This window comes from Cetorhinus maximus, chromosome 1 (genome assembly GCF_964194155.1).
Source record: "Cetorhinus maximus chromosome 1, sCetMax3.hap1.1, whole genome shotgun sequence".
NCBI lineage: Eukaryota > Metazoa > Chordata > Chondrichthyes > Lamniformes > Cetorhinidae > Cetorhinus > Cetorhinus maximus.
Genome location: NC_135879.1, coordinates 17,310,701 through 17,325,085, shown reverse-complemented (window position 1 = coordinate 17,325,085; position 14,385 = coordinate 17,310,701). Strand labels below are relative to the sequence as shown.

The window sequence follows — 14,385 nt, the reverse complement described above, 5'->3', positions numbered from 1 at the left end:
CCACCCCCCTCCAAGCTGCACCACTGGGATCATTCGAAGGAGATGTGCTAAAGGCGAGGTTAAATCATATTATTAAACCATATTATTTATTTTCAAACCCGTAACCAGGAGCACACATCAGGCAGACTCACTTTTGTTCGGCACGGACCCCCAGCAATTCCTGCATTACACACACACACAACAAAAAAAAATATTTTGACGCATTGTAAAAACTGCGCACGAACAAAATGCTGTTCAAATCTGAGGCACATCTGATTTAAATTATTTTTGTTGGGGTGGGTTTTAAAAAAACAGAACCTGGACAATCTGCTGGTGACACGAATTGCCTAACGCAATTGCCCCCCCCCCCCTCCAAGTCCTTCAAAAATCATTCCAATCAACAAGAACAACGTTTTCCAAAAAAAAATCATCATTGAAACGGTGGATTCACCCACTGGGGCTGCGGACAGAATAAGAGCCCGAAATCCTGGCGGAACAATGCCGGGGGGGTTTTTTTTTGGGGGGGGGGGGGTGAAGATGTGTTCCCTCATATCACGGGGGGAGCATCTTCTCGGTGCTGGATTCACCTCGTTCGCTTCGCGAGAAGCAGCTTTGCGAACTCTCTCTCTCCTGGAATTATACTGACCAGGAGGGAGGGGAAAATAAACCTGCAATAAAAGACCCGGCTTACCTGATATATTTTTCTTTTTGTCAAAAAATAGTATTTTTTTTTTGGGGAGGAGGTGGTGGGTGTGGGGGGGGGGGGAAAGGGGAAAGATTGCCGTCTCCGAGAAAACGTCCACCCTCCTCGGATAGAAAAATGGCGGAAATAAAAAGAAGCCAGCCCCAAGAAGCGCTACATCGGATGCAGTAAAGTCATTGATCGAGTTTTGGAGAATGTTTTCATTTTCAAGCCTCGTCTGTGGTGACGCAGCCGCGGCACCGAGTCTGGCAGAGCAGCTGGAGATCCCCACCTTTAAAGGGACAGCGGATCATCTTTCCTGCTGCTGCATCAAAATAGGGGACCGGGTGGGGGTAGGGGTAGAGGTAGGGGGTAGGGGGAGAAGAGCAGCTTTTACTTTAGGGGAGCCTCTAGTTTTGTTTTATTCGTTCGTGGGATGTGGGCAGCGTTTATTGCCCGTCCCTAATTGCCCTTGTTCAGAGGGCATCTTAAGAGTTAACCACATTGCTGTGGGGTCTGGAGTCACATGTAGGGTAGGCCAGGCCAGGTAAGGATGGGCAGATTTCCTTCCCTGAAGGACATGAGTGATACCAGATGGGTTTTCACCTAAACAATGGTTTCACCGTCATCATTGGACTTTCAATTCCAGATTTTATGTATTGGGTTCAAATTCCACCACCTCCCGTGGTGGGATTCGAACCCCCGGTCCCCAGAGTTTTACCCCTGGGTCTCTGGATTACTGGTTGAGTGACCATACCGCCCTGTCTTGATTAGCCCCTTTCTCAGGAGCTTTAATTTCAACATAGACTATCAATTGACCCACACTGTGTGCAAGTGCTAAAATAAAAGTAGTGACATGCACAATGGCACCCAAAATGTCCCAAAAAGCTTCGCAGAAGAGTTATACAGCAAAATTTGACATCAAGCCACATCACAGAATCACAGTGCAGAAGAGGCCCTTCGGCCCATCGAGTCTGCACTGACACTAAAGGAGATATTAGGGCAGATGACCAAAAGCTTGGTTAAAGAGATAGGTTTTAATGTGCGTCTTAAAGGCAGGGGGTGAGGCTAGAGCGGCGGAGAGGTTTAGGGACAGAATTCCAGAGCTCAGGGCCTTGGCAGCTGAAGGCACTTCAGGCCAATGGCAGATCAGTTAAAATTGATGTGCAAGATGCCAGAAATGGCGGAATGCAGATACCCGGGAAGGTTCTGGGACTGGCTGAAGGAGATTGAAAAGCTAGGAAGGGTCAATTCCTTGGGAGGGTTTTGGAAAACAACAGTTAGAATTTTAAAATCCAGGCATGGCTTAACCAAGAGCCAAGGTAAGTCAGCTCACCACCACCTTCTCAAAGGTAATTAGGGATGGGCAATAAACGCTGGCCTAGCCAGCGACGCACGCACCCCATGGATGAATTTAGATAAGAGCACAGGGTTGATGAGTAAACGAGACTTGGTGCAAGTTAGGATAAGAGCAGCAGAGTTTTAAATGTCCACAAGTTTACAGAGGTTAGAATGTGGGAAATGCTGGAATAGACAAGACTAGAGGTATGAATGAGGGTTTCAATGGCAGATGGCCTGAGGCAGAGGTGAAGCCTGGGGTGGATCTGCATTATCTAATCAATTCTTTCCTGGTTTCAAAGGTGAATATTTAAACAGACAATGTCTTGCATTTGTATAGTGCCTTTAACATAGTGAAACGTCCCAAGGCATTTCACAGGAGTGATCATTTTAAAAATTGATACCCAGGCACTTAAGATGATATTAGGACAGGTGACCAAAACCTTGGTCAACAAGGTAGGTTTTAAGAAGTGTCTTAGAGGAGGAGGAGAGAAGCAAAAAAAGGTTTAGGGAGGGATTTACAGAGTTTAGGAACTAACCTATGCCATTGTGTGTTTATTTAATTAAACCTCCCCATGTTTGTTTTACCCCAACTTTCATGAATCTCAGTGCAATTATTGAATTACAAATTGACTGCTAGAGGAATCTCCATCTGTGCAGTGATTGAACTGCGCTAAGCATAAGGGACATGAAGCAGAGACTTGAGCACGTAATCCAGACTGACACTTTAGTGCAGTACTGCTATGGTGCTATACTGTCAGACATGCTGGCTTTTGGATGAGATGTTAAATGACTCCCCTTTTAGCTGGAAATAAAAGATCCCGATACCACTATTTAAAGAAGAGCAGGGGAGCTCTCCTAATGACCTGCCAGTATTTATCCATCATCCATCACGAGAAAAAATTGACGGCTGTGCCTGCCTAGGACATCTCCTTCAGGTACCATTCACTAAACGGGAATGGCAACCATGGACTTCCATTGGATTGGTCCATGATTTTGCTTGGCAATGTATGTAGTAGTTTACTGTTGCCTTTCGCAGCACAGCTGACCAGGAAACTCTCCTGCTCACCATCAGGCATATTGGAAGGATTTACAAGCTGATAATCAACCTATTTGGTCATGTTATGAACACATCTTCCATACCCATTAAGTCCTGAAGTGGGACTTGAACCTGGAGCTTCTAGCCTAGAAATAAGGAAGCCACCACTGCACCACAAGACCCCTTCCTGCCCAGTGTAAAACATGTAATTGATTGGCTGTGAAGCACTTTGGGGCATCTTAAAGATACCATTTAAATTAAATGCCCTGTCTCCCCTTTTTATAAAATCAAATCTGCAGATTACAATAGCTTTGTGGCCAGATGCTCACGATAAAGCATTTATAGTACTGTATTCAAAGGTCAAATTAAATGGATGGGTTAAAGTAGTTAGGTTTATCAAAGCTGAAGAATTTCAGTGTGGATGTAAGTATGAGTTGGTGCACATAGGAAGATGCAATGTACATGCATGATGTGGTCTTTGGCAAAGGTAAAAAGAATTTAGGTGTGATGATTGTTCATTTACTGAAAATACTATCCGATATACTACTGTGCTCAACAGTGCTAATCAAGTTCCAGGAAACATCTCTAATGCCTTCACATCCTTCATAAAGTATCTAGAATTAGATGCAATATTCCAGTTGAGGCCAAACCAGGATTTTATACAGGTTTAATGTAACTTCTTGGTTTTGTACTAAACGCCCCTATTGATAAAGCCCAGGATGCTGTATGCTTTATTAACTGCTTTCTTAACCTGTCCTGCCATCTTCAATGATTTATGCACATATACACTCAGGTACCCCTGCTCCTGCACCGCTTTTAGGATTGTACCCTTTATTTTATGTTCTTTCTCTGTTTTCTTCCTACCAAAATGAATCACTTCACATTTCTATAGTCAATGGTCACCCCCGGGATGTTGATGGTTTGGGATGCAGCAATGGTAATACCATGGAATGTCAAAGGCAGATGGATAGAAGGAAGATGTATAGATTTTCTCTTGTTGAAGGTGGTAATTGCCTGGTACTTCTGTGGTGTGAATGTTACTTACCACTTATCAGCCCAAGCCTGGATGTTTTCCAGGTCTTGCTGCATGCGGGCATGAATTGCTTCAGTATCTGAGAAGTTGTGAATGATACTGAATGCTGTACAATCATTAGCCAACATCCCTATTTCTGTTCTTATGATAGAGATAAAGCCATTGATGACGCAGCAAAAGATGGTTGGGCTGAGGACACTTCCCTGAATAACTCCTGCAGCAATGTCTTGGGGCTGAGCTGATTGACCTCCAACAACCACAACCATCTTCCATTTTGCTAGGTAAGACTCCAACCAGACTGCCCCCTGATTCCCATTGACTTCAATTTTACTAGGGCTCCTTGATGGCACACACTTTCCCAAAGTGAGAAAGATGAGGCCTGATACAAACTGATTGCTTGCTTCATTTCATAGTAAAACAAATTTGGTAAAACTGTCATGATTGGTCTCTCCTAATTCAATCAATCATATCTTCTTGTAATAATAGAAAATAAAGAACAAACTCTGCTTCCCTACATCAGCGGGTCATCTTATTTGGCTTAAGTAAGGTGACTTCTAACTGTCCTTCAACATTCCCATTCTCCTAACCATGGCAAAAACCCTTGCAATTTTCCCTTTTAAAAAATGCGAATGACCTTGCAGCCTTTGCTGGAATTGACTGTCACTGTCGCTGTGTTTTTAAAAAAACCTAGTGCAGTTCATGGCCAGGAAGGAATGCTTGCCAAGTGTCAGGAACCAGAGACTATATGAAGTGCTTATTGACCACTCAGACAAGCAATTTAATTGCTTATAATTTACAATTTTGGATTGAACAACCAACAATTCGTGTAAGTCCTTCCTGAATTGGTAGTGCTATTTCCTCTGTGTCAGTTGCATACTTATATATGGGAAAATAAACCACTGGCTGTGCCGTCGGTTCAATTGAAACCATGCTGGTATTTGGAACCTGTGTTTCAGGTGTAGCTGATACTTGTGGTGAAGATAACGCACTTAATTTATGGCTAAGCCAAAAAGTCTAGTCCAATTTAAAGAAACTAATGAAACTGGAAAAATATCCTTCTAACTTTCAGATCTTCATATGCTCAATGATAAATGAAGCTGCTTTTGATATCCACAATGTCTTTAGAGAGAAAAGAAAGTATAAGCATTTATAAGCTACTTCTAACCTTCATACCTCCCTCACCCTACAAGGTCTTGGGAGAAATCAATTATAGAACTTCCTTAGCTGGACAGGCAGTACCTGTGGAGTGAGAAACAGAGTCAATGGGCAATATTTAATGGAGGCGGAGGTCTTGCCTGCTGGCTGGCGAACCAGTGATTTGCTTCCTTTGGGGTTCCACTGAATTAAGTGCCAATGAAGCCCTTAACTGGGCAGTGGCAGGCCTTCCCCCGAGTTCAAGCGTCCCAAGGATGGAAGTCTTGCCCACCAAGGGCTGCCAGCCAGAGGCCAGCAGCTCTTCATTGCTTGGCAGTGCCACAGGGGAAGCGGTGGCTGCTGCTGGTACTACATCCACTTGAGGCCCAGGATCTACAATGGACCAGGCAGAGGTGATTGATGGCAGAAGGGGGGTTCGCAGAGTGGCGGTTGCAGGGTCAGCAACAAGGGCAGGGTGTTGGCTTTCAGCAGACCACCCTTTCCTGATGCCAGCTCCTTCGATCAGGTACTGACTGCCTTTGAATGAGAGGCCCCCATGGAAGCCCACAAACAACTTGGACAGGGTTTACTTTTCAGATTTCCCGCATGGCAAATCCCCTGCCCACTGTTGGGGGAATACCAGTAGCAAAGGGATGAGGCCCTTAAGTGGACATTGTTAGGAAATAGGGATAGTTTAAGTAAGTTATTTCTGTATTTGTGGGTGTTAGCTTTAATGTTTAAGTTTGATTTGTATTTCTGTATCTGTGTGTTAAGAAAGGTCAAAGTGAGTTTTAGTTTCACTTTAAAAGGTGCCTGCATTTCTAATGAGAGTTTTACGACTCTGAGCCAATTTAAACAAACAAGAGTAGAGAAACTGGGCTGTTGCTTAGCAACAGAGGTCCAGAGAGGTCTCTTCCACAGACACACACTAGAAACTAGAAACAACAGTTTGATTTGGAAGCTGTTTGAGTTTAGTTGGTTTTGCAGACAGCTGCCAGGAGAGACTGGAGCAAAGGGGACAGATAGCCAATCCCAAGCTAAAGAAAAGACCGGAAAATCCAGGTGAGTGGCACAGGAGAGTCCCAAGAAGACCTTCTAGTCAGAGGGAAAGACAGGAACCTAGAAAAGGTCCTGTTAAGTGAAGTTAAGAGTGAGGGGCAGAGAGAAAGGCTCCACGCTTCAGATTTAAAGAGACAAAAGCTGCAGAAAGCATATTTAAAGTGAGGACAGCTTGCAAGAGACAAGAAGGTCCAAAGAGATGGCTAAAGGCCTGTAGCTGTTTGCTATGGGCATGTGAAGCAGTGGTGTACTGTTGATGGCTGAGTCAGTGAGAGAGAGTGTGTGGAAAACAGTTTGAATGCATGTGGTGACCCAGGGAAGAGGAACTTCAGAAGGAGAGTTTGAAACCCTGGAGGTGAACCCTTGCGGAAGGCATCTGAGAGAAAGCGTCGGTTTTGAAGAAGATTCCAAGGCGAGGTCTTGGAGAATTAAGATTGGAAACCCTTGTGTGAAAGGCGGAGTTCAGTGAGACCTGTTGGCTCATGGTGTGACAAGCGTCTGGGGGGAGTTGAGGAGAGATCCATTGCATCTGGTTGAGGTGGCATATGTCACTTGTTTTCAGAGTGTGGTGTGTCTGACCACAGAGTCACCATAGGTTTACATGGGCTGTGTACTTACTGTGGACATTAGAGTATAAGATAGCTTTTGTAACTTGTGCTATCCTTACAAATCTGTATATAGCTATAAAGATATAGTTGTGGGTGAAGGAGTATTATAATATAGTTCATCTTTTCTTGTTTAATAAATGTTTTATGCTATGCCAGAAGTTCATTAGCTGACTCTGGTGACTCTGTTCAGTAGCCCCTCTCCACGTATCTAAACAAACAAATAAAAGTTAGGATCTTTCAAGCTGGGTTCCACCCTTTGTCCAGTGGTAACCTCAGCTGAGGATCATAACAAAGTTAATTTCCCACTTAAGGGCCTCAATTGATAGGAAAGCAGGAAAGCGATCCATGGATGTTTTCACCATGGACTTAACTAGGGCAGAGGCAGGGAGACATCACAGCCCCCACCTCCCTCCCTCTCACCTGATTAAATCCCCAATCCCACCTAACTCACCATGGGGAGGGCATTAAATTCACCCAACATTTTAGGTCGATAACTTTTCATCAGTACCTTGATCAACCAAGAGAAGGTGGTTTGACCCTCTCTTGTTGGATAAGGGCATTGTCTGGCACTTGTGTGGCATGAATGTTACTTGCTAAATATCAGCCTAAGCCTGGTTGTTATCCCGTGTGTGGATTACGAATGGAACTGAACACAGTAGGAGCATCAGCAAACATCCTCACTTCTGACCTTCTGATGGAGGGAAAGTCATTAATGCAGCAGCTTAAGGTGATTGTGTCTGGGACACTATCTTGAGGAACTCCTGATTCAATGGCCTGGGGCTTTGACAATTGGCCTCCAACCAGAACCATCTTCCTTTGTGTTAGGTATGACTCCAGCCAGTGGTGAGTTTTTTTCCTGATTCCCATTGGCTTCACTTTCACTTTGTGTAACACTTAACCAAATACTGCCTTGATGTCAAGGGCAGTCACTCTCGCCTCACCACAGGAATTCAGTTCTTTTGTCAGTGCTTGGACCAAGGCTGTAAGAGGTCTGGAGCCAAATGACCCCTGCAGAACCCAACTGTGTATTTGTGAGCAGGTTATTGGTGAGCAAGTGCCGCTTGATAGCACTGCCAATGGTGACTTCCAGCACTTTGCTGATGACTGAGAGTTGGCTGATGGGGAGAGTATTTGGTCAGATTGGATTTGTCTTACTTTTTATGGACAGGATGCACTTTGTCAGCCTAGTATTGTATCTGGACTAGAACAGCTAAGTAACTCTTTCTTTTAATTGAGATGTATTCAAATAATCTACCAAATTTGTTTTGGATTGTGTGCAGTCACTGGCTTAACTGTCCTTTGCCTCCCTTCTTGTCTTGTATTTAGAGATTCTTGGTGTCTCTGGAAGAAATATATACAAGTAGCTGAAACAATATTACCTGTTTTACACTGTCACCCAAAGGAAAATTACCCCAAAGACCCCTGCCAATACCTATTCAGCTTCTTAGTAGCCAGATGACATTTTAATTGACTGAATTCTGTATGGGATGGCTCTTGTTTTCACAACTACACTGTAAGTAACCCGGGAAGGTGAATTAAATTACAGGCTTCTTCTTTACTTAAAATAATGCCAAGCCTATGAAGATTTATACTAAATAATTCAAAGTTTCTGTACTCTAGTGAACAATGGATCTGAGAGTGATTTCAAGGCACTGATTAATTGAGGTGTTCAGATGGCAGCATAAGGCACACCAGCTCATAACAGATGTGATACCTGACATTCTATTCTTATCTTGAAAACACTCCAGGATATATGCCACATTTCCTCGGTAAATTGAGTTATTTTTCAAGAGGAACTTTGGCTTTGTAAGTACATTTTCACATTCTCTGCTAAGTTTCCTGATCATTGTTGTTGGAATTATTTCATGAACATGTCTTCTAGGGGTCGAGGATGTATTGTTTTGCTTGTTGGGGTGCCTCCACTGTGATCATTTGAGCCATTGTATGACTGGTTATCTTAAATTTCTGAGGGTGAATTTCAATGGCATGGAAGCATCAGAAAATTTGGCAGGAATTACCGAGCCAAGTCATTTTTTCCAAAGCGGCTAAGTTTTTGCCAATGTGCCATTCGGTTTGAAACATTACTCAATTTACCTACAAGATGTGACAGACGTCCCTGGGGTGTTTTCAAGACAAGAATTGAATATCAGGTAACATATTTGTCATGAACTGCTGTGGCTTAGGATATCATCTGAACTACTCAATTAATTAGTGCCATGAAATTGCTCTCATAGATCCAGTGCTCTCTATAATTCAAAGACAGTGAACCATTTTGTACAGAACTTTACAGGCTTTGTATCATTTTATGTAAAGAAGAGCCCTGTAATTTTATTAATTTTTCCAAGTTACCTGTATAGTAATTGTGAGAACAAGTAGCCATCCCTTGCCCCTTGACTTTTGTCAATGAAAGTGTCATCTGACCACTTAGAGGCATGGAAAGTGATCCAGAGGTGACTCTGCTTCCACATTGTTCAAGTTTGCAATGCTTAATTCTCCTAAATTCTAAGGAATTTCTTCCAGAAGCTCCAAAATTTCACCTCCAGTCTGCGTCCTTGTTAACTGGTCTCAATTAGGAAAGTGGCAAAATTTAGTTCAGCATCTCTGAATTGGCCGGGGGTTGGCGGGGTGGGGGGGGAGGTTGGTGGTGTGGTGGGCAGGTGCAATTGGGCGGCTAGGATGTTGGGGCAAAGAACTATTGAGGGTTCCTCCTGAACATAACCTAGCAACCCCCTTGCTAGAAAGTAAGTGAAAAATAATGGGCTCAGCTATGATGCTTTCCACAATTGAACAGCTTGCCAATTCTCACTGTTCAGGTTTATATGTGAAGAATATGCCTCCTTTGGGGAAGTACTAATGGACTGCAAGTGCTCATCAAATCAATAAGGGTTATAGTGCCTTCAGGAGAGAAAAGGAGAAAAAAGTAGAAAAAAATTTGCTGAGACAACTGTTTCCATTACTGTCCGATATCAGATATTTGCATTTTCATTTCAATTTTACTTTCAGAGAGCATAAAGTTTGAATTCTCACACCCTTGATCTCTGCACCTCACCTTTGGGTTCCTGTTAGTGACTGTGACAATATTTAGAGGTCAGCAGGGCGAGGATATAAACGGGGTTATTTTGGTTTTGGGTGAGAGTGTAAACAGGTGATCTTGGGTCAGTCACTTGTTGTGTATCTCTACCTGATTTGGGGGAGACGTAGTCAGCTGATTCAATATCACTCGTTGTACACTGTCGCTCAAAGTCAGATGTACCTGGAAACTGGGCAATCTTAAAATTGTCTGTGAGGAAACTTGGGAGCATCCACACAATGTCTAATACTGGTATTTCTTTAAAAACTACAATTGGTTGGCCTCTTTAGTTGGCATCTGTGCTTGCGAGAAAATTTAATTGTGGGGTTGGGGGGGATGGTAACCAGGCATTGTTGAAACATATGTTTCTCTCTTCAAGTGATATCAGTTTGGGGCCAGGATTTTCCCCCCGGCAATTTGGGGGCAGGGCCCGCTCGCCGAGGGGAAAATGACGTGGGATGATGTCGGGAAGAACCCCTGACGTCATCCCGGTTCCTTTCAATTTTTAGGTAGGCAGACGGACAACGAAATCAGCTGTCCGCCCACCGACCTGACAATGGCCAGTTTAAGATAATTAAGATAATTAAAGACACTGCCCGTCCAAGCTTAAGGCTGGCGGGCAGGCCAGGAGCCCCAGTGGGCTCCAGATTATTCATGAAACTTCATCCACTGGCAGGATGAAGTTTCATGTCCGTTTTTCAAAAATGTAATAAATTTTATGTGTTTCTTATTAACATGTCCCATCTCGTGTGACGTTGTCACATGAGGGGGACATGTTAATAATTTTAATATTTCTCTATTTTTTGACTCTTCTTACCTGTCAGTAAACTCCCTGAGACAGGATTTTGCCTCAGGGAGCAGTGCACTCTATCATGCGCATGCGCGAAAGAGCGCACTTTGACAGATGGGGAATCCCTCCACCCCCCGCACAGGAAGCGCATAGCGCTTCCTGTTGGGAAGGCCGCTGGGCGAGCTTTAACTGGCCCGCCCCCTCAAAATGGCGGTGGGCCCCGTTTTGGTGGTGGGGGTCGGCTGCCAGCCCACCGCCGAGCCGGTGGGGCCCGCACGCCATCCGAGGGCAAAATTCTGCCCTGGCATGCAGATGTACAGTGGGGGGAACCGGTCTAGGATTTCTCTGCATGCTACTGTGGAGATTTAACTCCACAGCGTGTGTCTTTCATCCTTGCCAGGTTCCTCGCCTGGTAGTCAGCCTGATTGACAGGCTTGGCTTCCACAGCTGAGTGGAGAGCACTCTAGAGGAGGCTGCAGAGCTGGATAGATCTAATCCCTGACCCAGAAGCAGGGTCCATTCTCTGAATCCACATGCTGGGGGATGGTGGGTGGTGGGTGGGGGTGGGTGGGAATGGGGGTCCAATCCCTCATCTTTGGATCCAATGCACAATCCCATGAGAGGGACCTCCAATTCTGGGGTGGGGAGGGTTTGTGGTGGGAATGGCTGTTCTGATGCTTATCCCAAAATATATTTCTTGAATCTTGCATGTCAATCTGAACAGCAAACTGACTGAATGCTCTCAATAGTCACCTCTTTCAGCTTGTATTGCTTGAATTACACCTCTTGCCATCCGGTCAAATAACTTTATTGACATTAGTTGAGAAGTCTGAAATTCAGACCATCCCTCTTTCCCAGTGAGAATGAACGCACAGGGGAAAGTGGTGTGATGAAGGAATATATAAAGAAAATAAGAAGAGATGATTAACTGGACACAGAATTCTCTGCTGATCATAGCCCAGAAACCGGGTAAGTAACTCTAGGAATATGATAGAGAATGCCAAATGACAGAGGTTCACAAAAATCCATTTCACTTGCCAACAGTAATCAGGGACTTGACACCCACCTTTTCATTGAAAAGGTCCTAAAGGATAATTAAATCAGTAAGATGTTTCCATGCAAAAGAGCTAGCTGTAGAAAAGCTTTGAAGATTGATGGACTGCCTGAAGCAGTTTAGCTTTGAGCCAGTCAGTTCAACCTGGTCACCGTCGTAATTATAGGCTGCTTCAAGCATCTTCCTAATTAAAAGTATTGAGAATTGCCGAGGATATTAAAATATTCTTCGGTCCGTTCTCGAACTCTTTCATCCCTATTCACATCTATTCACCTACAGTTCAGCAATCATGCAATTCAGCTTAGCTGCCTACCCTCCTATCCTTTCATCTCCCTCAGTCCATTGTAAAATAAATTTTCAATTACAGGACTTTCTTCCTCTTCACTTTCACCGTTAAAGGCCACCATCCACGTGAAAAGAGTGTTTATCTAACCTTTCTTTATTTGCTGCCACACATAAGGCGCAATTACATAATTCATATCAACATATCATTTTCATCACAAAGGCAAATGGACAATGATGCACCGCTTTCCACCTCTTCACTTACCCCCAACTAAATCAAGGTTTGTTAAACGGTCTTCTTGGAGGCATGGATGTTTAATATTAATTTTCACAGCTCTGGCAGGAGCTCCTCAGCAAAGCACCATCTGTTTAACTGCGATTCGTAGCAATAGAAGTGACAGCTGCCAACACAACAGGCTGAATTTTTTCATTTGGCTGAGGAGGCTGGACTGGAGGCAGGCGAGACTGCAGCTTCACGTACTGAACAGCATGTCAGCTTCCCAACACTGTTCCTCCCCCCCAGTGATTTTGGAAGAGGCAGCAGGGTCCTGTATACCAGCCACCTGTCCGAACATGGCAGGTAACCAATCAAGCCCCTTGAAGGCTTAATTAAGGGCACTCTCCCCACCCCAGTTCAATTTTCAATCCGGCACAGGGGTTTACGTGTTGCGTCAGGAGGACATTCCCTGAAATCATGGTGGCCTCCCAACAGCCGGGCAGGTAAACATCGGATCCAAGGTCTCCAATCTATTTGGAAGGCCCACCCAGCATGTCGTCCGCCAGGAAGCGCAATGCTCTCCCTGTGCAGACCGGTGGGGGGGGGAATTCCCTCAGCCGAGTGTGCGCTCTTTCGCGCATGCATGCGAAAGAGTGCACTCATCTCCCTGAAGCTAAGTGCTGCCTCAGGGAGATCGGTGCCAAATTTTAAAATGGTGAAGGTGCAAAAATAAAATTTTCCTGACATGGTCCCCTCATGTGACAGTGTCACATGAGTTGGGACATGTCCATCACTTTAAAGCATACATTTATTAAAATTTTAAAAACCCTCATGAAACCTCATTCTGCCCGTGGATGAGGTTTCATGCTTTTTCTGAAGCCCGCCAGGGCTCCTGGCCTGCCCACCAACCTTAAGGTTGGACGGGCAGGTCCATTATTATCTCAATTACTTTTTAAATGGCCTCAATAGGCTGTTGACAGGTTGGCGGGCGCACAGCTGATTCGGCTGCGCCCCCGCTGACCTGAAAATTGAAATAGGGCGGGGTGACGTCAGGAGTTCTGCCCGACGCCATCCCGCGTAATTTTACGCGTTGGCAAGTGGGCCCCGCCCTCCCCGCTGGCCAACCTAAAGATCCTGGCCTCTGAATATCAGCCGCGGCCGTGCAGTACCCATTACTGATGTCCGAAGGCTTTAACCTTTCTGGCCCTCTTACTTACCCAAGTTGTGGCCAGCGACAGGAATGGAGGTGCTCGGACCCCTTCCCACATACTCCCACAGCAACTCCTACCTCTGATGATGGGCAGACTTCTAATGGCCCTCCCCTCCAGACTCAGGACCCCATTTGCCATCCTTAATTGGGTGGTGAACGCACTACCCGGTCAATAATTGGCCATCTTCTCGAAAATTGCATCAGGTGCCGACGAGGTACTGGGGCAGCTTCCGGAACTGCTGCCGACATTGGGGTCCTGACCCAAAAAGGAGAATTCAGCCCAACATGTGGGTTATTTTATCTTTCTGGTCAGCTATGTGTTTGGCATGAGGGAAAACAAATTACTGTGATTAAGAGTCTCCAAAACTAACTACCGAGGAACCCGCACAGACGCGGGTTCTATTTGTCTGAATTCTCACTGAGTCGGAAAGGCTCTTTGTCTTAGCCAAAATCGGTGCTGGAGCCCCAATTCTGGAAGTCCCACCCCTCTGAACCTGGCACCCACCATTTTAGCTGGGGCCGGGGAAAAGGTGGTGGGTTGTAATTTGTACACCTATGGTTCGCAGAGGCAGCTGTATACGCCACGGGCAGCCCCTGTGGCTGCTCCTGCCATTGTTTTCAGGGCAGGCCCGACACCCAATAACATCTGCCCCTAGAACAAAAATACAGGGGGATTTTCCAGTCGGGGCACTTTCTCCCAAGTTAGGTTTGCGGAGCCAGGAATTTTTGTGAAAATTCAGCCCAGAATGTGCACTATCATTTGAAAGTCTACCATCCTGTGTGGCTGTGCATGAGATACAACGAACACGCTGTAGGGTTTTGTGAGGATTTGGTATGGCTGAGGAGCACATGTGGAACAGGAAACACTTTATAGTAAGCAGCCTTTGCGC

General features: G+C 45.0%; 1 protein-coding gene across 1 annotated transcript in view; it reads right to left on the bottom strand.

The window, feature by feature from the left end:
* Nucleotides 1–906, bottom strand: part of LOC144677487 (neuronal vesicle trafficking-associated protein 1-like) — a 52,930-nt gene extending 52,024 nt beyond the window's left edge. The window contains exon 1 of the mRNA XM_078537597.1: nucleotides 671–906. The gene's annotated coding sequence lies outside the window, so the exon portion shown is untranslated. The remainder of the gene's footprint in view (nucleotides 1–670) is intronic.
* Between the last annotated feature and the right edge of the window lie 13,479 nt (nucleotides 907–14,385).